The following is a 24,647-nucleotide window of genomic DNA, read 5'->3' on the forward strand; positions in this document are numbered from 1 at the left end:
ACCCCGGGGTTCTCAGGGCAATCACACAAGGCTCCTCGAGCCCTGCAAGCCCTGGCCCCCGTGCCTGGAAGATTGGTCACCCTGAGTCCGTGAGTGGGCAGCTCAGGGCCATGCCATCCCCCAAGCAGGGCAGCAGCAGCCCCCAAGGGCTTCTCAGGGGACGGTAGAGTGTTGTGCAAAACCAGCTCCATGCTGGGGAGATAGATTTGGGAACATTAGAGAAAACACAGATACTCTTTTCCTTCATAGCTTCTCAGCACCCTTAGGACATCACCATATATCGCCAATCTCCAAGAGGGAATATAGAATGTAGCATTTCCCCAAACCATATAATCCTGAAACCCCCTTTGCACTGAACAAATGGTGGTTTTTGTAAGTCAGGTAACTTATTTTGGAGAAATGATGCTACAGAAATTAATAGGTGTTGTGTCCAACCCTGGGGGTCATTCATCCACCCTTCCCAAATCCACCACCACCACCACCACCCACCCCATCCAGTGGAGGTTATGGTAGCAGCTTCAAGAAACCCAAGTCTGAATGGGGAGACTCTTGGGAGGAGTGGGGGACGGGGGCATAAAATAAACAGCAAAACAGGAGTGAATGTTTCTGAACTGAGGTGAGAGCTAGGGAGGATGACCCAGCCTCCCTGCTAACCCCCAGCACGCTCCTCACACAGTTCTTCCTGCAGAGACCCCTGGGCACACGCTAGGGCTCCCCTCTGAGCTAGGCCAGACCAAGTAGGCCAAGGCCTGTTTTTCTCAAGCATCCCCATTACCTGGTGTATTAACTATGTCTTTTACTCTCTGTATTTTGATGCTTTAATATTGAGGGCCTTGCTGACCATGGAGAGCCCAGGCTAGAAACTAGTGTCACCCCAGGCCCTCCCCAGGCTAGAAACCAGTGTCACCTCTCCGCATCACAGAACTCTTATGAAGAAGAAACGTCAGCAATATTTATTTATTTTCCTAAAAATACAAAACCCTTGGGGGTGCCTGCGTGGCTCAGTCTGTTAAGTGTCTGACTCTTGGTGTTGCTCAGGTCATGGTCTCAGGGTGGTGGCGGGATTGAGCCCCATGACCTGACCCAGCTCCACACTCAGCAGGGAGTCTGCTTGAGATCCTCTCCTGCCCCCTCTCCCTCCACCTCCACCCCCCCGCCCTCCCCCGCTCACATGTGCAGGGACTCGCACTCATTCCCTCAAATAAATAAATAAATAAATCTGAAAAAGAAAAAAGGAATGAAAACCGATTCCTAGTTCCAGTTGAAATCCAGCTTTCCATGATTGGCTTCTTCGGGTCCCAGAGTCTGATAATATTGATGAGAAGGCCTTTCCTAGGCAAACTGACCAATCCAGAGCCTGTAACTCAATCACCTCCTTGATGGGGTACTCACTGACTCCGAGGCTAGCCACCTGCCCTGATCCCCGCAGGGCCAGGTACCAGAGCACCAGGAGCAGCCCTAAGCCCCAGAGCCTGCGGGAATCATTCACACTCGCCTGTCCATCCCTTCCCCATGGAAACCACTATAAAGGCTCCTGCGCACGTCTCGCTCCTTGCTCCTTCTGCTTCTTGACCGAGCTAGTGCTTCCACGAGTGGCCCTGTGTGGGGCGTGTCATCCCTCCTGTGTCTAGGGGTCTGGGAGTCTGCCTTCATGACAGTCATTTCCAGGTCTATGTGGCCTACCATTCCCGAGTAAAACAACTCTTGGGTACCCTTAAAACATTTGTCCTCCTTGTGCCGCAAGACCAGAAGGCGAAACTCGGCAGAAACAGCTCTGATGACATTGGGACATTGACTTGCCCAGTGGGGGGGGGGGGGGGGGGGGGGGGCGGGTTACGCAAAGTGGTTAAGGAACAGCTTCAGCACAGTCACTGATGTTACCAAACAGACACAGTGGCCCTGGATGTACCAGCGAGCGGCAAGTAGCTTTTTATCAGGGGATTAGAGTATAGACTTTAGAGTCTGACAGGCTTGAGCTCCAATCCTAGACCCATCACAAACTAAATGTGTGGCCTTGATCTCATTTGTTTTATCTAATCATTTAGCTCTTATGTGTGTGCTTCCAACTTTTCAACTGCCAAATGGGGATCAGAATATATTGTAATGATGAGGATGAAATATGGATGAAGTGAAGCCACTTAGCACAGAAACCGTTATGCAGATGCATTCAATTAATGCCCTATTTTATTATCATTATTATTATTGCTGCTGCTACTGCATATAACTAAGTGGTACAACTAAAGGTACGACGTGGTTACTCATCCTTATTGACAGACGGTCCATTGTGTTGCCACCTGGGCCAGGTGTTGTGGACAAACTTGAACGTAGAGAAACCAGTGAGGACGGGATTAGTCAAGTCCAATCATACGTTAATTAGGCACCTGCTACATGCCACGCCTGTGCTAAGTACTCAGTTCATCCCTGGAGCAATCACGAAGATGACTACGATCTGATTGTTGAGTTATTCATAGGTGAGCAGGAAAAACAGGTGCAGGAACGAATCTGAATAATCCAACCTAACGTGTGCCGGGGGAGCCCCAAGAGGAAGGTCACCCAGGGAGGGATGAGGCAGGGGGTGCCGGGAGGGTCATCGCAGACGAGCCGGGTGCTGATGATCAAGCAGGAGTTCGCCCAACAAGGGAGGGTGTGGCAAGCGCAAGCAGAGTCGCAAACACCAAGGACACGCACATTATGGCCTCGTTGTGAGCCAGCGAGGAGACAAGAGCACAGAGCACGCGAGCGTGGAGAGCGGAGCCAAGGAAGAGCAAGGACTCTGGAATTCAGGAAGAGGAGCCGAGGGCTGACACGGAAGAAATCAGGGTGTCGTTGAGGTGTTTTGGCCTCGAGTGACTGTGTGAGACTGTGGTGGGGAGGCCGGGAGTGCGCAGAGGCTCTGGGAGTGGGGAGTCTGCCCCTAGGGACAGCCATCTCCGGGGTGCGTGCCCACCTGGCGCTGAGAGCTGCGCTGGGGCGAGCATGCGGGTCCCTGGAAGCCTCACCACCTCCCCGCGAGCTTCACCAGCATCAACCAAGAAATGGAGAAGCCGAGGCCCCAACCAGCTTCATAAGACCCGCCCGAGGTCACACACGGTGCAAGTGGCCAAGGTGTGAATGAACCCAAGTCTGCCCAACCCCAGAGCCTCTGCTGTTCCCGCTCTACCGGGTGCCTCCAAAGGGGCAGGGGGCCCCATAAGGAGGACACGAAGGGGTGGCAGTGGGCCAGGCCAGAGACAGCACACGATGGGACAGAGGTCAGCAGGAGAGCCTGGGAAGGTCACGCAAGCAGGGAGGGGCCCCCAGGGGCACTGAACCACCTGCCCCCATTGGGAGGTTGGTCCGGCCTCAAGAGGCCTCCGAATGCAGCGCTGTGTTTCTGCCCTTGGGCGGATGCTGGGGACCACACATGGGGGAGAACACACTGAGCCACGGGTGACTGTGAACTCTGGACACCAAGCCTCCAAGCCCCAAGTCAGACCTGACACATGGGGACCATTAGCAGCTACACTTAGAGGGACTTCAGTCTGGGCCTCAAGGTGACGGCCGGGGGCCACACATGCAGCTTCCTTGGGGAGGAGGAAGAGGGCCTCGGGCACGTGGCTGACGCTCCAAAACTGGCAGCTCACATGCGGCACTTAGAGTCTGAAGTTTCATGACAAAGCTCCGTTCCCAAAGTGTGCAAAGCCTTGACCGTGTCCGGAATGAAAGAAGGATCCTGATAGACAAGTGCCTCTGAGAAGAGCCGGGGCCTCCCAGCAGCAGGAGGAGGGGATCCTTGCGCGACGAGCGGAGCTCTGAGCCCCCGCAGCGGCCCCGGACGGGGTGGGTTTTCCTGCAGAGGCAGCCACGGCAACACCAGGAAATCGCTGCCGCCCGAGGCCTCCGGTCCACGCGACAGTGTCCTCGCGTTTCTGAGAAGAGGCGGGTGCCCGGGAGCCAGTCACAGCGGCCCTGCTCTGGGAGGGGCTTTTAAATAAAGAAGTGAGGAGCCCCTGACGTCGAGGACGTCCAGTCCCTTCTACGAAAGCATCTGGTCTCCCGAGAGCAGCGGAGGGGCCGGGCCCCCAGCCAGCTGGACAGTGGCAGCAAACAAGAGGCAGCGGCATCAGAGGACACGGCGTGCCCCCACCCCTCCAGCTGACCTGGCCGCAGCCCGCCACGTCCCTAGGGGCCAGGGCACGGGGGGGGGGGGGGGGGAAGGGGGGCACGAGAGGGACAAGTTGTCCGTTGTTTGGAAGAAAATGACCCCGTGGTCCGTGCTGAGCACGGTGACCCCTGTGACTGCCGCTGGCCTGCCCGCGGCCGGCAGGGACAGCAGCGAAGCCCGGAGCCCCTGGGGATCCAGCCACGGCCCAGGCCAGCGTGGGGCCCGCTCCTGGCCTGGTGAGCGGCCGGGTCACCAGAGGCCGTCGCCACCCAGCCAGCCAGCGCCCACAGCCAGCGAGGCTGACCTAATTAGGTGGGAGGCAGGTTCTCAGCCACCGAGGCGGCCAACCAAACCCCTCTCTCCTCACCCCACCCCTGAGCGGTGGCCTTTCCTTGTCCCCAGGCCTCAGCAGGCCAGGGAGGAGGCGGCGGTGGCCGAGGTCCAGGGAACCCGGCTTGCCAGCCCCGGGAAGGCAGGGTGAGCTCCTGGGCCGCGAGACACAGGCCCGGCCAGGCTGCGGGCCGTCCCAGCCAGGGCGGTCGGGGGTGCTCCTGCCCGCCCCCCGCCTCAGCCACCGGCCTGCAGGGGCTGCTGCTGCCCCTGCCTGCCGGGCACACAGGGCTCAGGGCTGCTGCAAACCTGTGAGCTGGACGAACCTTCTGGAAGAGGCAGGAGGCTGGCCTCTGGTTTCAGCGCTGCCTATTTGAATGACAGCCCTGCTTCCAAACACAGAGGGGACAAGCCGGAGCGTCACAGAAACGGGCACCATCGTTCTCGGGACCCTGGGGCCTCTGCGGCTGTTCCCACAGAGACACAGCTCCATCCTCGGTGGAGCAAACCCCTTCTCCGGGCCGGAGGCTGGGCATGCTGACCTGGAGAACCCCGGGAAAGCGTGCACGGCGCGGAGGGGCACAGGGAGGGCGGCACAGGGAGGGCAGCACAGGGAGCACATGTGAGCTCAGCTGGGAAGGCGAATCAGGGTCCTGGAGGCCGCCCCGGGAACGCAGCCACAGGGCTGGAGGGGGCCACCAGAGCAGCTCCTCTGGAGGCCCGTGACCCGATGCAGGGCCACTCTGGGCTAAGGGTGTTGTGGATAAAGCTGGAAGTCGGGCTTGGCTCTCCTTCTCCCTCCTTTGGCCCCATGGCGTCTATGCAGCCTGCCTTCCCAGCTCGGGGCACACGGCAGCAGCTGGCCTCTCGGTGCATCACCCATTTCCCAGCTCTACCGGACCAATCCAATCATCAACAAAACGCTCCGGCTTTGTTTTGTTTGTTGGTTGCATAGGCAAGGCCTTCTTGGGACCTGATCCCCCCCCTAGCTCCTGCCCGTCTGTTTGCCTTTCCAGCCATCTCCTCTAAAGAGTCATCGCTCCAAAAAAAAAGAGTCATCGCTCCATTTCATTTCTTCAATTCCACTCTTCTTGTTCTTGTTCTTGAACCCACTCAGTCAGGTGGCCACTGCACTGGAACTGTCCCCAACAATGTCACCGACAGCGTCCATGTTGCCCGATCCAGTACGAAATCCTCGGCCCCCAATCTTGCTTTTGACCTATCAACAACACTGACACAATCTCCCAGTCGCTCTTTCTTGATGTACTTTCTTGCCCTGGCTTCCAGGACACCAGACTCTCTTGGTTTCTATTCTTCTCCACCTAAGGTGAGTCCTTGGTGATCTATCCAGTCTCGCGGCTTTAAATACCCTCCATCGGCTCATGAGTCCCAAACATATACTCCTCTGTGTATGATTTCTCTCCCAACTCCGGATTCACATACCCCACGGCCTACCTGACATCTCCATCTATGATATCTGGCAGGTGTCTCAAACTTAGCCAGTCCGAACCTCAGCTGACCGACGCCCTGCAGGGTCCTATCTCTTCTTCCTCAGTCAGTGGTAACTATACCCTTCCAGGCACGCACACCAGAAACCCCAGAGCAAACTTTGTCCTTCTCTCACACCAACGTCTAATTCCTCAGGAAATCCTGATGGCTCTGTCTTCAAGACATGTCCAGAATCTGGCCACTTATCACCACCTCCCCGGCTCTCACCCCCTTCTCTGTCGTCTGGTTGACTGCAATGACCTCCCGCCTGGACTCCCTGCTTCTTGTCTGACAAGGTACTCTTCACACTGCAAAGAGGTCAGAAAACATCACTGCTTGGCCCACACCTTGCAAGGGCTCAAGGTATGAGCCAAAGTCCTCACCATGGCCTGCAAAGTCCTACATGTTCCCCACAGCCCCTCAGCTTCAACCCCTGCTACCCTCCCCTGACACTCATTCCAGCCAGTATGCATCCCAAGTCTCTAGCCAGTAGCTGCTGTATCATAGGCTCTCAATAAATATTGAGCAACTGCATGGAATGAACTACAGCCTCATAATTGCCTTTCACCTTGGTTTTAGGATCCTTAATTTATGGGCAGGAACACCAAACAGTGAAACTACATGGTGTCACAGATGATGATGAGCTGTCATGGAAATTCACAGAGGTGGGGAAAATGACTGGAAACTGATACATAGCACTTTTCAACTATAATAATCTGTTGTGGTTGTTTTGTTTTGTTTTGTTTTGTTTTGTTTTGTTTTGTTTTTATCAGTGAATAAGGTAGTAGGGATGCAGGTCTTCATTATAGTAATCTCCATAACTTTTGTATATATAAAAGATTTCATATTTTTAAAAAATTCGATAGAGGACAGCCCGGGTGGCTCAGTGGTTTGGCGCCGCCTTCGGCCTGGGGCCTGATCCTGGAGACCCGGGATCGAGTCCCATATCGGGCTCCCTGCGTGGAGCCTGTTTCTCCCTCTGCCTTGTGTCTCTGCCTCTCTCTCTCTCATGAGTGAATAAATAAAATCTTTAAAAAAAATCAATAGATATTTAAAAAGTTAGCCATTCCTATTATGTGTCCATCCCATGTTAGGTGTTGGGCTGGGAAGCAGATGGGGAGCACAAAGTCTTGATTCTATGCTCCGCGAGCCTGATATGTACAGTGTGAGAACACCGTGAGCTCCAGGACAAGGCACAACAGGGATGGAACATGGGAAAAGGCCAGCCCAGGATTCATGGCAGGCAAGTGAAACAGATAGACACTCAGTGGTCTGGAAGTTCAAAGGGCTGTGGTCAGAGAGGACGGAGGACCCGCACAAAGGTCAGCTCCAAGGGGACAATGACCTCACGGAGAGTGGGAGCTGTCGTGGGGTGCTGTCTCTGAACCCTCATGTGAACCCCTCGTGTAGGCTCATGCAAGGATAACAGAACATCTGATTTTGAAGCATCACTTAACCATCATTTCTTCACCCACTCATTGAGTGACTCAATCAAGACAAAGTCTTTTCTGTTTCAAGGAGTCTATAATTCTCTGTCCCAAAATGGCAAGTTCACCCAATGCTAGGCATTGGGCACACAGAAATATAAAAAGCATATGGTCCTTGTCTCGAAGATTCCACAGTCTGATATGGGATTCGGACATGAGTCCCCCCAACAACCTTGAGAAGAAGGTATGGCAAAGAGGAGGGAACAGGCTCAGAGAGGTGCCAGGGAAAAACACAACCCCTGCCTTGAGGAGAGCGAGCCCATTCCAGGGAAGGCGACAACATGAACCAGAAGCATGGTTCTCGCAACCTGTCACACTCCGAATGGCCTCGGAGTCAGCTGGGGGCTCCTGGTAAGAAGGCAGATCCTGAGAATGACTGGCTATCAGTCAGTTAAGCGTCCAACTCTTGGTTTTGGCTCAGGTCATAATCCCAAGGTCATGGGACTGAGCCCCCATGTCGGGCTCCAGGCTCAGCATGGGGTCTGCTTGAGATTCTCTCTTTCTCCATCTGCCCCTCCCCCTGCTCATGCTCATTCACTCTCTCTCAAATAAATAACTAAATAAAATCTTTTAAAAAAAGAATGCAGATTCTGAGTTCATAGTCTTGGGTGGGGCCTCAGAGTTTGCATTTCTGATTAGCTCCCAGGTGATGCCGATGCGGACACTGGTCTGAGGACCACACTTTGAATAGCACAGGACTATAGAGTCAAACAGCTCAGACCGCTGACCAGATCATTCAGCAGAGAGCCTGGATCACATTTAGACTATTCTAGAATCTCTAGATCAGTGTTTCCCAAACCTGACTGCACATCAGAGTCAGATGGGCAACGTGTTAACCATGACCAAGGCTCAGTGCCAGACACTGTATTTCATAGGGATGGGAGCTGGAATTTTGTAGTCTTGTTTGTTTGTTTTCCGACAAATTGCTCAGGGATTCTGGTGCAAAACCCGTTTGGGGGATGAGTGCCCACCTGGCCTTCCCGAGACCCCAAGGACCGGCTCTCTGCAGTCTCTATTTCTCTGACTCTCTAGCTCCACCTACTGTAGCCATCTTGACTTTACCCACAGCTGGACACAGGTCCTGAGAAAGCCTCTGGGGGTTTGATTTGAAGTGTTTAAGGAAGGCTGGCCCCTGACCCAAAATAAGACTTCTCAAAATAAAATAAAATATTTTTTAAAAAACCAAAAAATAAATGAGACTTCTCTCCCACGTCAGCAGGGCTCAATGCCTCCAATTTCTCAGGCTGCAATATAATCCCAAGATCTCAAGGGTGGGGCCAGAATCCTATTTGTCTCTGTATCCCGGGGGTTCACAAAGGGTAGGGAGTAGAGACCACATGAGCGGTGGTGGAATTTAAATGAAGACTTTGACTTCAGCATTGCCCTTTCCCCTGACTATTTTTATCAAAGAAAAACATCTGGAGGAGAGGGACTTAAATGAGTTGTCCTATGGTTTTCCTCTGGGACACAAAGTGGGTAACACCTGAGGAAAGAGGAAGGAGTGTCTCCAGGGAAAGGAGAGGGGGGATGCAGGAGAGGGGAAGCCACAGGGAAGCCCCTGCAGAGCGCTGGCTGTGCTCCAAGAGCTCCCCGCTAAGCACTTTACAAACATCAGACTCGGAGCTCAGCCTGCTTGCTTACAGAAGCGACCGGGGAGCTCACTAACATTCCCGGCTCCCAGGCTCCACTTGACTCTGGTGAGTCAGAATCTCGAGAGGCAGATCTCAGGGACGCTTCAAAGCTCCCTGGGGAACAGGGAGTTTGGGAAGCTCTGCATTGCCCTCCCGGCAGGCCATTCAGGTACAGAGGGACTTGCGAGAAATGCAGCCGGTAGGCGCCAGGGCAAAAGCATGGAGAAGGAACTGGGACCCAACTTTCCACTGGCATTTTCATTCAAACTCCCAGGGGAAGGAATAGCTGGTGACTTTTTGCCTTGAATATGCCAGCGTGTCCTTGGGATACATAGTGAGGCAACGTTCCCATTTAGGGCATGCTCACCGCGTAGACTTCACCCTGTGCGCTCCAAGTGAGTTCCCCTTAGTGTTGGGAGGCCAAGGACGTGGACAACCTGTAAGACAGTGGCAGCCACCAGAATTCTCAGAGAACAATACCAGTAAAGAAAATACACTTTATTTTCCATAAGATAGTTAGGGTGGCACATCAGGGGAATGTCGCACACGCGCGCACACACATGTAATGGTTTCAACAAGGCATTCGATAAAATCCTTCATGACACCCTAAAGGGTAGGTGGGATAACTTGGGTTGGGTAACACTGATATGTAAAGCTACTTACGCTAACATTCCTAAGGAATGTGAAAATGGGCTTGGATGGAGACCTCGAATGTCATGCTACTGGCTCTATTCTTGCTCTTTCCTTCTTAAACATTTGATCAATGTTGGGTTGCAACAGAAAGCACATCTGTGACTTAGAGTCAAGAGAGTGCAGTGAATTTGTACTCTGAATGACCCCTCTGACCCAAACCCAAGTATATAAAAGGATAAAGCAAAAATCACATAGCAGAGGCTCAAAAGCAAGGGAGGTATTTTCATGAATCACAGACAAGATTCAAAATGTAAAGCTGCGGGTCTGCGAGGTGCTGGTCCTGAAGCAGAGGGTGTGGCCTGCACCTGCAGAGGGTCATGTGAGATGGGGCACAGGAGCCAGGCTCCACACTGAAGCCTGTCCTGGGACTCGGTTCCTGTTGCTGGTAAAAGAGATTTGAACGTTTCTGAAGCCCTACTGCTTAGGGCCGAGGCTATAAGGGTGGTGGGAGGACGAAGACACAACTTTTTAAACAGGAATCAAACCTAGTGGCTGTCTGGTTCAGAGTCCGTCTAAAATGTCCCCAATATCACCACTAGAAAGGAGCTCTGCCGTGCGGTGCAGTTATGAGGCCTGGCTCTGGACTGTGTCCCTGGGGTCTGGGAGAAAACTAGTCTAGGGTGTGTCCAGGGTGCCAGACTGAGGCTGTGTCTTTCAAATCACCCAGCCCTGAGGCTGGAGACCAGACCAGGGAGTGGGGCAGGGGTTAGAGGAAAGAAAACAACAGCAAACTTAAAAATGTAGTTGTTCAAATTGAGCCCCAAACATACAAAAACAAACCAAAAACCATCCGGAGTATGGATTCCCACCAAATTCATTTCATTGAACAGCCTCACAATGGCTTTAAATAAGCATAAGGCTTAAAGATACAGGTTGAGGGATAACTTGCATGAAAAAGAGAAATTATGAAACACGAAGATATGAAAATTAAACCAAAGCCAGTAGCTAGGACCAGTTAGAAGTCTTGGAAATAAAAATATGGTCCATGCAATTAAGATTAAAAGGGACAGCTGGGGCAACTGGGTGGCTCAGTGGTTGAGTATCTGGCTTCAGCTCAGGTCGTGATCCCGGGGTCCTGGGATGGAGTCCCACATCGGGCTCCCTGCATGGAGCCTGTTTCTCCCTCTGCCTGTGTCTCTGCCTCTTTCTGTGTCTCTCATGAATAAATAAACAAGTCTTTAAAAAGGTGGGGGTACCTGGGTAGTGTGGTTGGTTAAGCTTCACACTCTTGGTTTCTGCTTAGGTCACAATATCAGGTCCTGATATCAGGCTCCACATTCAGCAGGGAGTCTGCTTAAGAGTCTCTCTCTCCCTTTGCTCCTCTCCGCAACTCACAAGCACTCTCTCTCTCCCTCTCTCTCTCTCATAACTAAATAAATCAAATAAATCTTTTAAAAAATAGGAACCAGGGGATCCCTGAGTTGCTCAGCAGTTTGGCGCCTGCCTTTGGCCCAGGGCGTGATCCTGGAGTCCTGGGATCAAGTCCCGCATCGGGCTCCCGGCATGGAGCCTGCTTCTCCCTCTGCCTGTGTCTCTGCCTCTCTCTCTCTCTATCATAAATAAATAAATAAATAAATAAATAAATAAATAAATAAATAAATCTTAAAAAAAAAATAGGAACCAGTAAAAGAGGAAATTAAGGAATTAGAATATAGTAAGGAAAAACTCAAACAGCACCGCCCATGAAAGAGAAAAGGAAAGAGAAGAGGAGGAAGGGGATGGAGGATAGTGAGAGGCTACAGTTTGTGTCTGAGAAGGTTTCCAGGAAACAGAATAAGGAAATCACAGAAGAGAGGCTTTTAAGAGATGTCTTAAATTCTTCCAAAATTGATGAAAGACCTGAGCAATGAGTGACACTGGACTCTGAGCACAGAGAAGGACAGATAAAAATAATTCTACACACATTGTAGCGACACAGCAGAACACAGAAGGCAAAGGATAAACTTTCTAAGTCTCACAGAAGACTAGTATTTTCTCAACACCAAAGGAAAACTGTCAACCTAGAATTTTATGCTCAGTTAAACTTGTCAAGCAAGATACCTTCTGGATACAAAAACTAACAGAATTTACTTCTTATAAACCTGTTAAAGGAACAGTCAAGTGATGTACACCAGCAAAAGGAAAAGTGAATCCAGGTGGCAGATTGGGGTACGAGAAACAGCCGGAAGCACACATATGGATACAAGAGGTTGGAAACCCTCATTATTAAAATTTTATACTGAAAAATAATTAAAGCTTTTAGGGTTCCTTTAGGGCAAAAACCAAAGCTCTGAACAAAAGTAGCAAGACGGGAGTGCGATCAGTGGTGGTTAAAGTGAGCTAAGGTCTAGGTGATGTTTGGAAGAATAAAAATAACAAATAATTTTAGGGACACATGGGTGGCTCAGTCAGTAAAGTGACTGCCTTCAGCTCAGGTCATGACCCCAGGGTCCTGGGATGGAGTCCCACATCGGGCTTCCTGCTCAACAGGGAGTCTGCTTCTCCCTCTGCCCTCTACCCATCACTCAGTCTCTCTCTCTCTCTCTCTCTAATGAATAAATAAAATCTCAAAAGACATAGTAGGGTCTTGAATATTGTCTGCATATCTTAGACATACATATATACATATATATACATTAAACATATATTTCTGTTCATTATATAATGTATCAATTATAAATAAGTATATATTGCATGTGTTTATATATTGTATTTACATATAATATTCTACTATATGTCTTCATTTATTTCTATTTATTGGATATATTTATTTTATTCATATATATTTTATATATTAGAGAGAGAGCTGAATCTGGGGAGCAACAGAGGGTCCAGCTAAGATCACAGGTTGACAATGCTCAACCTTCCACTTCCATTTACCGAGCCTCTTCTTGCACCCAAAACCTGTTAGATGCAAGGAGACCAGAGTTCTCCCCAGCACAGTTTCTGTTCCTAAGAAGTTCATGCTCCAGGAGAGAAAAACAACACTGTGAACCAATTAATACAATGAAGTAAGAAAGCACTGAGGCTGGCGGACTCAAACGACGACAGGCACGAGAGGCAGGTGGAATTCATTGGATCTCCAAAGGCAGAAGAGGAAATTGGACTTTGGAGGAGAAGTAAAAGCTCTCTGGACTAAGAGCTGGGGAGGGAAGATCATGAATCTAGGGCAAAGGTGTACGGGGCCTTCTGCTGAAAGCTAGAGAGCCCTGTGTGACGGGAATTGCATCTCGGCCGCCCAGTGCACTTACCAGCAGAACTAAGAAAAACAGAGATTCCTGGACCCAACCCCATAGGTTAAGATTTTGTATGATTTGGGAACTCCGTGACTCTGATGTCTGGGATTGAGACCAACTATGAGACTCCTGTGAGGGCAGCTTTGCATGTGAAGCTACATCAGATGACCAGCCAGCAAGGCCTCTTCAATCCAACAGTCAAGGCTCTTCCTTCATCAAAACGTTTCCAAGCGTGGGCCCATGGGGAACAGGGTCTCTCCTGCCACTCCCCACCCCATCCACCATCACGTCTCAGAGGCATCGGGCACTAGGATTCATTGGAAAGTGACCAGCCTTGGAGGGGGATGGTCCCTGTTGGAGAATCGGGCTCCAGCCCATCATCAGGGGAGACAGGCTGGGGGAGCTGGCTCCCGCGATGGTTGGAGTTCGTTCCTACAAATGCTCTCCTGGGAAAACCAAGAAGACAGTCTTCCTGGTGGAGAGACCAGGGTTTTTTTTAGCAGGAGGCACCTGCTGGAATTTGTTTCACTGCTGGCTGCAATCTCTCTAAGCTCCTCTAAGCTCCCCTGTGTGTAAACTGAGGCTAATAATCCAATGACGTGGTTCTTAGGAGGACTGATAAGACAAAAGGGAAAATGAGTCACAGGCACCCAACACATAAAAAGCACCCAGTTAACAACAATAATATTCCTGGACACTTGATCACTACGAAAACACTTTATCCGTAAACTGAGAATAACTCATGTTTGCAAAATGCTATTATACTAGGCAGCTGCTCAGTGTTCGACATGCAAGACTTACTGTTCTCTCTTTCCATCTGGTGACCTCTAACCCATTGGGCATTTCTACTTGGATAAAAACCAGAAACCTGATCCCATCTTGCTTCACCATTATTTGTGAAGTGTCTATCAAACGGCTATTAATAAACTCAATTTCTGCTTAGGTCAAATCAGGGCAAGACACCAACTTGCCAAGTCCCCTTTGCCTTTACTTTGAAAGACTTTGAAATTCAAATAACCATGTCCTCAGGTAAAGGGAATTCACTGAAGAATTTCATAGGGTAGGGACACCTGGTCGGCTCAGTGGCTGAGCATCTGCCTTTGGCTCAGGGTGTGATCCCGGGGTCCTGGGATCGAGTCCCATTGGGCTCCCCACAGGCAGCCTGCTTCTCCCTCTGCCTGTGTCTCTGCCTCTTTCTCTGTGTCACTCATGAATAAATAAATAAAATCTTCAAAAAAAATGTAATAGGGTAACGGAGGGAAAACTGAACAGTAAGTCATCAGACAGGGAGAAAAACCATGAGAGACTCTTGGCTATAGGAAATAAACCGAGGGTTGCTGGAGGGGAGTGGGTGGGGGATGGGGTAATTGGGTGATGAGCTTTAAGAAGGGCACCTGATGTGATGAGCACTGACTGGGTATTATATGTAACTGATAAATTATTGAACACTACATCTGAAACTAAGTACATACTATATGTTGGCTAACTGAATTTAAATAAAAACATAAAATATAAGGGTAAAAAATTGTTTAAAGAATTTCAACACAACTCTCCTATTGTTGGCAGCAAATGTTTTGTGTATTAACTCATTTCTCACCTGCCCCCTACTTACACAGGGCTGGGGGACGTGATCCTTGCCCAAGTGCCCCGGCCCGGGTCCCCGGTGTGACAGCGCCCTCTAGGGGGCCCTTTTGGGCCACCAGCTGACAGCAGTGTAATGCTCCCCACAAAGAGCTGCTCTTTTAGGGGGTAAATGAGGAAGAAGTAGGCCTCAAGGATATGACAGGGCATGGAAACAAGGTCCTTCCAGCCACGGCCACATGGCAAGGCTCAGTCCACCTATCTGAAGCTCCAGAAAGAATTCCAGCCTGTGATGGGGCGCCTGGGTGGCTTTGTCAGCAACTGACTCTGGATCTCAGCTCAGATCTCGATCTCATGGTCGTCTGGAGTTCAAGCCCCACGTTGGGCTCCACACTAGAGATGTGGAGCCTACTTAAAAAAAAAAAATCCAGCCTGTGATTCCAGAGTGGTCAAGTGGGCCTCCAGGGTTTCCAAACTGCACTGCGTGGAGCCCCAGGGTGGTCGTGGAGGGAGGGAGGGTGGGGCTGAGCAAGAGGCAGTTGGCCTGGGGAGAGGCCAGGGAGCTTGCCATAGGAGGACCCCCAGCTCATGATCTTTGCAGCCTGACCAGGTGCCCCATGTTTATTCCAAGTACAGGGAGGGGTCTGCAGATATTCTCATGGCTCGCAAGCCTTCCAGGCAGGGGAGTGCAGGTGCTAGAAATCACAGGCCGCTTCCCAGGCCACAGGTGGCACACAGAGCCCCTCTGTGGAATGAATGAGGACCCCTCGGGATGAACAGATTTCACAAAGACGTCCTTCCTCCCGACGGTGCCAGCCAGCCTCAGTCCCAGAGCCCCGTGGGCTTGGGGAGCCCTGTATAGGTTGGCTCTCAGCCTGTACTTGCCCCTCAGCCAGGACTCGGGCAGACCAGAGACAGCAGAATGCTGTGCAGCAGCCCTGCCTCGCCCATCATTCCCTGATGAGTGCAACCTCTCCCTCGAACGGCAGTCAGCGAGGCTGCCTTCCTTAGAGCGGGCACCCCGTGCCTGCGATTGCACGTGCAGAGGCGTGAGTAAGCTGCAGACAGCTCTGGGGGCGTGGGGGCATCCTTGCTCCAAAGGGAGAGCAGCCCTCCCCAGGGCCACACGGTGAGCCTAGAACCCAGGCTCAATGCTTCTCTCCTACTGAATACAATTCTCCTCTGACTTCATCCTAGTAACAATAAACTCTTCAGAAGTTCACAGGTGAGCCCCTCCTGTCCCACCTGGCTGGGCCTGCTATAGGAGATGTCACATCCTTCTGTCCCTCCTGAGCCCCAGCCACAGACTCCTGACCAGGGACATCACAGCAGTCACGTCCCCATCATATCCAATAACATCCTGTTTCTGTGTCAGTCCTGCCTTTAAAAAAAAAAAAGGTAATTTTATTCCAAACTTTTGGTTCTTAACTGCTTAGATTTTTTTTTAATCAAATCCAAGAAGGATCTCAAGCAGCTTAGAAAGAAAAAAAAAAAAATCAAGTAATAGAGCTGTTTGAAAACAGACCAAAAGCAGTGAAATGGAGCAGGATTTAGAATAAGGGGAGGGAACAGAGAGAATTATTCCTGAAATCTAGACTCGAGATAATCCTGCATTTGAGCACGAAACAAAACTCTGCCCCCCTGGCAGCCAGGGCAAAGGGGGAAAGATGAGTTATAGGCCTCTGTGCGACAGGGGCCGTATCAGTTCATCACCATAGATACATCTTCCCACCACACCCCCCGGAGGAATGTATTTATGGGGCCCCATACAGGGCAGCTGATAACAGGAGGACAGCATCTGACCCCACGGGAGCCTCAGGCACAGGCATCGTCTGGTTCACCCACCTGGGATGGGTACACTCTTTCGGGTGGGCGTGTGCTCTGCTCACAGCACCTGGGCCGTGACGGCTCACCCCAATCCTGTGCCTTTAAGTCAGACCAGCTCACCCATAAAACACACCACACAACCCTTGTCCAGCGGCCAACAGCCACCAGCCTCAGGCATTCGGGAGAAACTCATCTGGGCCAGACACTCTGGCACCAGCCTGCCTCTTTCCCAAAGTCTGTCTGTCGTCCCATTCTGGTCTTCATCTCCCACTTGGGCCTAACTAGAGAGCCACCTCCAGGCTGCTCCGGAGGCCCACCCGAGCTGCGGCTCCTCCCTCTGCAAGGGCAGCCCACCCACAATGGGCAGCAGCCCGGTGGCTGCGGACGATCACGCGGTAAGAGCTCAAGGGGGATCCGGGGGCCGTCGCGGCACTTCACTGAACACCAGACCAGGCAAAAGCTCACCACCGAATGATAAAGACTCGGGCGTGCTCACCTTGTCCTTTCGTTCATTCACTTTCCTTCCACAGATGCCAAGCACCTGCTATGTGCCGGGGGCCGGGGCAGGGGACGGGGGGACCAGCGTTGGCATAACTACAGTGAAAGTGAGCGCCTGCCAAGTTCCAAGGGGAAGCTGGTGGTTGAGAATGGAAGCATCACTCCCAGCTGGGGCTTCAAGGCAAGGCTGCATTTGGACAAGACCTTGACGGGTCAGCAGACCACGGGCGGTGGCGGTCCCTCCCCCAGGTTCTCTTTCAGTCGAGCGTAAACGATAAACGAAGAAATGAGGTTGGATAAACAGAGGCCTTGGGAGAAAGCTGAAGGAACGACAGGAGTAAGAGAAGGGAAACAGAGAGAAACATCTGGAAAGAGCAACAAGACCAAGCACTTTTCAAGTGCAAAGAGAAGATCCAAGTGGTATCTGAATGTATGTACTTTTCCTATGTGAAAGGTCAGGAAACTAGGATTTTAGTCTTAGAAAACATGCCAAGGGCCCACGGGGGGCTCAGTCTCTCCATCTGTAAAACGAGGGGGCTGCGCGGGGTCTGGGGTTCCTAAATTCCCTATTTCAGAGATGGAAGTTACATTTTTAGCCTACACCTTCCCTGGCTTCCACTCCAGACACTTCTCACCCCAATCCTGCAACCACTGGGATTATCACAACAGCCTTTGAACTGGTCCTTCTGCTTCTGTCCCCATGAAGTCCACAGTCCAAGGCAGCCCCGAATCCCCCATGACCTCCTGTCTCATCAGGTAAAGGTCAACGCCCTTATGATGCTCGGCCCCCACCCCTGCCTTGCTCTCTGACTAGAGCTCCTCTTCCTCTGTTCTCTCTGCTCCAGCCACGCTGGCCTCCTTGCAGTCCCTCAAACCAGCCCAGAAGCTTCGGCCCCAGGGCCTGGACACCTACTGTGCGCTCCTCTCACTCCCTCACCTGCTTCCAGGCTTTGCCCAAGTGGCACCTTCCGAGAGGTCTGCCCTGACCTCTCCCTTAAGGCCACATCGTCCTCCCATCTTGTCACCCTCCTCCTGCTCATGTGTCCCCACAACCCTCTCTCTATCTGGTACATGTTTCACTTATTAATTTGCTCATTCCTTTCTCCTCCACCCAGAATGTCAGCTCCAGGAAGGCAGGGATGCTTGGGGTTCATCCACTGGTCTACCTCCACTGCCAAGAAGGATGCCTGCCACAGAGCAGAAACCTAATGGATATTTATTACCCGAGTGAACAAAGAACGAAAAGACAGTAATCTTTTGCTATTTTTGTTTGGAGGAACCTGGGTGGTAACTGGCATAGAGTCGCCAACTTAAGAAGGAAGGAAGGAGGGGCGCTTGGGGGGGCTCAGTCAGTTGGCTCTTGGTTTCAGCTCAGGTCGTGATCTCAGGGTCGTGAGATCGAGCCCCACATCGGGCTCTGTGCTGGGCATGGAGTCTGCTTGGGATTCTCTCTCCCCCTCTCCCTCTCTCTCTCTAAAAAAAAAAAAAGGAAGGAAAGTGCATCTACTATTATAAACTTTTTCATAAAAGAAAAATACTTTAATGTCCCCTAAATAGGATATGCATTCTCTCACGATGAATAATAGTCCTTCCCAAGAAAAAGTCACATCAGGACACGTGCCACCAACATTGTTCTACTCTCTTTTTCTCCTGGAGCATCACTGAAGACTTCAGCACCAACACCCGCCTACCCCAGCTCTGCGTCCCAGGGGCTCTTCCCTGAACAAAAAGACACAATGGCCACGTGCCCTGACTGGCCCTTGCTCCAGCAGACGTGTCTGCTCACGGCAGAAGCATTCTTGGCTCTGGAGAAAGGTGGGAGTTTCAGCTCCAGAAGCCAGCTCAGATCCAGGGCCACTGCTCAGGCACCGAGGGCCAGCATGACACCGGCCTGTGGTTCACAAACAGTACGGTCCCCACTGAGCTGTCAGTGAGTTTATGCTTTCTGCTCAGCTCCTTTGTTTTTTAGGGGTTTGTTTTGTTAAGATTTTATTTATGTATTCATGAGAGACACACAGAGAGGCAGAGACACAGGCAGAGGGAGACGCAGGCTCCCTGAAGGGAGCCCGATGCGGGACTCGATCCTGGGACTCTGGGATCACGACCTGAGCCGAAGGCAGATGCTCAATCGCTGAGCCCTCCAGGTGCCCATCGAAGGTCCTTCGAAGGCCTTGTTCATGCAGCTGCTGAGAGAAAACTAAGAAGGTGGTACAAACCCCACCCCATTTCCTCCACACAATAAGCTAGCAAAGCCAAGTTGTCAGCCCAAGGATAAAGACGAAGAACATTTTGTTTCCCAAAGGTCCTTTCTCACTGGCACTTAGGGGCCCCAGGGTCTCTCCAACCCCTCTGGTCAGGGCCGGAGCTGGGTGGGGGCTCAGGGATGAGCAGGGAGGCTGAGAGCAGCTTCCTCAAGGTGGGAAGGGGCGGGTGGGGGCGGCCACTGGGCACACTTGGAGGAGCGGCCCTGCCCCTGTGTTCCCTCCTCTACAGCACAGTCCCAAGCTTCTAATCATGGCTTGGCCTTTCTGGTTACTGGTGCAACCTGCAGGTACCCAGGAGCCACCAAGAGATGCCTCATTAGAACAAAAGATATTCCGGGGCACCTGGGTGGCTCAGTGGTTGAGCGTCTGCCTTTGGCTCAGGGCGTGATCCCGGGGTCCTGGGATCAAGTCCCACATCAGGCTCCCTGCATGGAGCCTGCTTCTCCCTCTGCCTGTGTCTCTGCTTCTCTCTGTGTGTCTCTCATGAATAAATAAATAATCTTTTTTAAAAAATTAAAAAATAAAATATCATAACACAAAATTAGACGCGATTCACATTACTTGATGTACATTATTTCATGTCATTCCCAGCTCGCTGCCTATCCTTTAAATTCACACCATCCATTCTTCTAGAGCATGTGCAGGGCCAAGAGCACACACAGCAGACCCCTGTTGGTTAAGCTGCATTTGCAGGAGCTCCAGTTTGCAAAGTTCTGTGACGCACATAACTCATCGGAGAGAATGAAACTGAGAGAAACTGAATCTCTCAGCAAAGTGACCTTGTCCAAGGTCATATAGGTAGTCATTTGGAATGCTAGGCCTGCATCCTAAACTCTGAGTCTTTGGCTCCTGGGCACCTCAAAGCTGAGGTGCTCCTCAGTGCATAGACATGGGCAAAAAAAAAAAAAAAATTCTTGTTGGCAAAGAGTAGAGCTCTCGTTATATACATACTTTTCATTTAAATGCATTCAGTTATATGTACTGTTGGCAAAATACAGAGGGAGAGAAAGAAAAATAGTAATAATTTCAAGCATTTGCACTCCAGAGGGTAATTCGCCAGAAAGGTCTCGAATAGAAAGTCTAGAGCTGCTGTTTTGCCAACTGTCCCACTTCCTGGGTGGGTCCCATGAAGCAACAGCTCACCCTCCTGATATGAGTATCATGCTCGAGCAAAGAGATCACATTGTGCCAAAAAGCCCCGATGCCAGGCTTCGCAGAAGGAATAGAAATCTGTTCCAAGGCTCCAGAAAACAGGCCCGTGTTGCATTTGATACGAGCCAACGCCGGTTACGTGCATACCAAGTGCCTCACAGCTTTTAACCCACTTAGTCTCACGAAATCCACTTTGCAGATGAAGAGTCAATCACCAGCCAGCAAGCTCGAGAGCCAGGCTGTGAACCCCAACGGGGAGTCCTCCTCCCCTAGACATCATTGCTAACGGGCTCATGGAGGGCGGCTACAGCAGACCCACACCCTAACAGACTTGAACCACACACAGTTTCTGCCTTTTGCACTGACTTGAGATCCTAATCTTTGCACAACACACGTGGCCACCGTGCAAAGCCCCCAGCCTGCTCCAGCCCTGACCAGAAAGGCGGAAGAGCGGGGAGGCCACTGGGACCCCAGCGTGACAGTGAGCGAGGACCTCTAGGAATGAGCTGTGGGGTAGGGGACTGCTCCAAAGCCAGGCACGGGTGTGGCCTTACAGGTATGTGCCGGGCGAGGTGATCATTCCGTTCCAGACACTTCTGAGAGCTAAAGGGGATGTGCTACAGAATCACATCAGGATGACAGATGCGAACCCAACTGACCAGGCCAGCACAGCTATGCAGTCGGTGCTGTGGGGACACCGAGACGGGACACCCTCGCTGCCCTGCGGAGCTCCCAGCCCAGTGGGAAAGAGGAGTCGGGGAAATAATACCGAACACAACAGGCAGTCAGAGTTTAAAAGCAGCGTCCAGGGCTTGTGGCCCTGCAAATCCGATTTCGTAAAGGGAAACCCATCAGTCCCCATCAGAAACACGGGGAACATGGGGTGAAAAAAAATGTAGGTGGTACCCAACGCAAGGGCGGGGGGCCCAGCGAGGGCTGGCTCCGTGCAGATGTTCATCCCAACTAAGTCAGATGTTCATCCCAACTTCCCTTCACTAGTAATAGTCACCGGGGCCACGTGCAGGGCTGCACTATGCGAGGGTTGGTGGCTTTGCGGTTTGTAATGGCACAGCTTCCAGGGGGCACTCAAACTGCCCTATCACCCCACCCGGGGGAGGGACAGAGGGGTGCCCGGACCCCGAGAGGAGGAGCAAAGGTGGGGGGAGGCTAGGAGGATTGCTTCCTACAGCTTTTCTTCCTGCGCCCTCCCTCATCCACGCACACCAGGTGGGAGGGTTCAGGCCCAGCTGAGGCTCCTGAGTGGGCAAGCAGGTGTTCCAGGTCAGCTGGGGCTTTGGGGAGAGGCGGACTGTCTATGTCCCCGCCACAGTCAGGGGCTTGGGCTCCAGAAGTCCTGGAAGGGACCCTGGTTGGGGGGCAGAGGACAGGTAGTGTCTGGCCTCCATCTAGGCCTCCAGTGAGCGTTGCCAGGCAGCAAACAGATCCAGATCGCAGGCCCAAGTCTACAGGGGCTGGCGGTGGCAGGGTGGGTCTGGGTTCCTCATGATCACCTCCCTGAAGACCCAGCTAACTGGACTGGCTCAGCAGCCCTGAACTGAAGAAAGGCACTTGGTGGGCAGCACTTGAGAACAGGGAACACAGCCAAGAGGAGGAAGGGGAAGCCACCGTTGGAGAAGCCTTGACTGCCGAGCTAAAACACCCGGATGAAGACTACACTCCGAATTCTCCTTCATCTTAGGGGCGCAGGGTCTGGATTGGAGTAGCTTCTCCTCACACTGCTTACTAAGACCAAGGATCCGAGGGTAAATGACCTGATTTCTCTTCAACGTGACATTTGCCGCCCAACCCGTAGCTACCCTTTCTCAGGTCTAGTGTCGTTACTAATGAGGGCCCCCTTTACCCAGTACCTGCGAGTATTACATGATTACGTATCATAGGCCCATTATACGGATGAGAAAAGTAAGGCTCCAGGAGATCAAAACTGTAAGCGGCAGGACTGAGGCCTGAGCGCAGGCCCTGTGGCTCCTGTACACCCCACCCCACCCCCGCCACCAGCCCACATCGGGTCCCACATCCTTGGCCACCGCTTGCCTGCTTCCACAGCCTGGGTGCCTGACCAAGCTGAAGAGCACCGTGCACGCCCTTGCTAAGGAGTAATAAATTCCCAAATGGCCTGAGGAAAAAAAAACAAACCTGCCAGCTTAGCTTGAGGAGAACGCCCTGTCCTCTCCAAGCCCAGCCTTCTTTCATGCTGAGCCCTCAGTCTACAAGGCTCCCCCCCCACCCCATGCTCTGTTTATTGAAACCCTACCCTCCTCTCCTCCAAGGCTTGGCTCCAATGCCAGCTTCAGCCTGGCCCTGCCGGTTGGAAATCCTCCTGATGTGTGCACCCGTGAACTTGGCAGCTGGCGGGGTGCAGGCCCACCCACTCGCAGTCTGCCTTGACCCCCCCCCCGGGGGGTAGAGCCCGGGCAGAGCCCCTCCCCCGGGGCCCCCACAGGGCCCAGAGGTCAAGCCCACAGTCCCCTGGAGTGCTTGCGGCCCATGCCACAGGTAGACGGTGCCAGGTCAACAGGTGCCTCCGAGGGCTCGCAGCTCTGTCAGCTGCCCTTCCCCAGCCCCGGGGGCGAAAGCACCCCACGACGGCTTGGGCCACTTTCCCTTCCTTCCCCGAAGCAGCCAGCCCGCCTGGGCTCCGTCCCGCTAGGCCAGCGCTGCAGACCGAGCCTCCTCCTCAGCCTTCTCGCACTGCAGTCAACCCACCTGGGTGCCTGCCTCAACTTCCCGCTTTGCCTTCCAGGTCGGCTTTGCTGAAGCCGAGAGTCGGGCCCCGCAGGTCAGTTTCTTCCAGACGAGGCAGGAGCCGCGCAGACCCTGAGCCTGGGGACGGACACCCTGCACCCCCCGCCCCCAGCTCATCACTCTGTGTGGCCAGGGAGGCCTCCCTGGCTCCTCCCCCGGGCAGAAAGGCACACAGTAGCCCCTGCACAGTTTGGGGTTTTCAAATCAAGCACTCGGGGCTAAAGAAGTTACGGAATAAAAAGGGAAAGAGGTGGATTTGATTTCTTTCTTTTTTTTTTAAAGATTTTTTATTTATGTATTCATGAAAAACACAGAGGAGAGAGAGAGGCAGAGACACAGGCCGAGGGAGAAGCAGGCTCCACGCAGGGAGCCCGACGTGGGACTCGATCCCGGGACTCCAGGATCACGCCCTGAGCCAAAGGCAGGGGCTCAACCACTGGGCCACCCAGGGATCCCCAAGAGGTGGATTTGAGATCCTTTCTGTGGCTTAACTAGAATGAGCCTTTTAGGGAAATGAAGCATGACCTCTGTTTACAAAGTTCTCAGGCTCCGCGAGCCGTGCATGATCGGCATTTTACTGCCCTAGTTTCACCTTGCGGTATATTCTGGATCGCCTGTGATGAACACGCTTTTATAATCAGGAAAAACAGCTAATAACTGAAACAAATAAGCAGAGAACAAGAACTGTCAGAGCGTCCTCAGACCACGGCGCCTATACGGGGCCCAGGATGAGAGAACATGGCCTGTGCTGGCCCCCAGGGAACTGGCTTCCTGTCCCCACCTCTCCCACCCCCACCCCCCCCCCACCCCCCCGGCCCAGAGCTACTGTGGGCAAGTCCCAACCTCAGGGCCTGTTTCCTTGACTGTCAAATGGGAATGACAGTGTCTATGTGGGCCGTGCAAACAGAGATGCCCTCAGTAGTAAGACCTGCGACCCAGCGCGGCAGGAGACAAGGGGTCCCGTGGTGGATGTGGGAGACCACGATGGGGGAGCAGGGCTGCCCTCGCAGAAGTCAGGGCTGCCCTGGGCAAGAGGGACATTCCAGGAATGGAAACAAGGCATGGCCACCTTAATCCCCAACTATTCACGAAACCAGTCTATTTCATCAGAGTGTGGGTGCCATTGGTCTACACAGCACTCCTTGGGGGTGGCCCCATTCCTGTCCTCAGCCCACCTCTTGAGAGAGGGTCAGTGATCCACCTCGGGTAACTCTTCGGCCAGCATCTGTCCACTCGTGGATGGAAAATATTCGCCCAAGGGGCCAGCTGCAAATGGTGGCCGAGGCGGGAACAGAACCCAGGCCCCCTTTCTTGGCTTAGGACCCCCACAGCATTTCAGCCTGATGACCAACAGTAAGGTCCCAGCAGGGCCTGTTGCCCCTGCAGGGGAAGGAACCACCCTGAGGATGCACATGACCCAAGTGACAGGTGGCAGGTGCTGCGGGGGAACCAGCAGCCTCATGCTCGCCTCACCCTCACTCTATTTCCCCAGGAGCCAGAAAGCCCCAGCGCTCTCTGCTTCTGAGGCACATGGAAACTTCCAGCACAACCCAGCCTCGTGCAGCTGACAAGAA

The 24,647-nt window shown here is 52.5% G+C and overlaps 1 protein-coding gene across 4 annotated transcripts in view; it reads right to left on the bottom strand.

The window, feature by feature from the left end:
* Window positions 1–24,647, bottom strand: part of LPIN1 (lipin 1) — a 132,732-nt gene that overhangs the window by 107,096 nt on the left and 989 nt on the right. The gene's annotated exons all lie outside the window — the stretch shown is intronic.

This window comes from Vulpes vulpes, chromosome 8 (genome assembly GCF_048418805.1).
Source record: "Vulpes vulpes isolate BD-2025 chromosome 8, VulVul3, whole genome shotgun sequence".
Taxonomy (NCBI): domain Eukaryota; kingdom Metazoa; phylum Chordata; class Mammalia; order Carnivora; family Canidae; genus Vulpes; species Vulpes vulpes.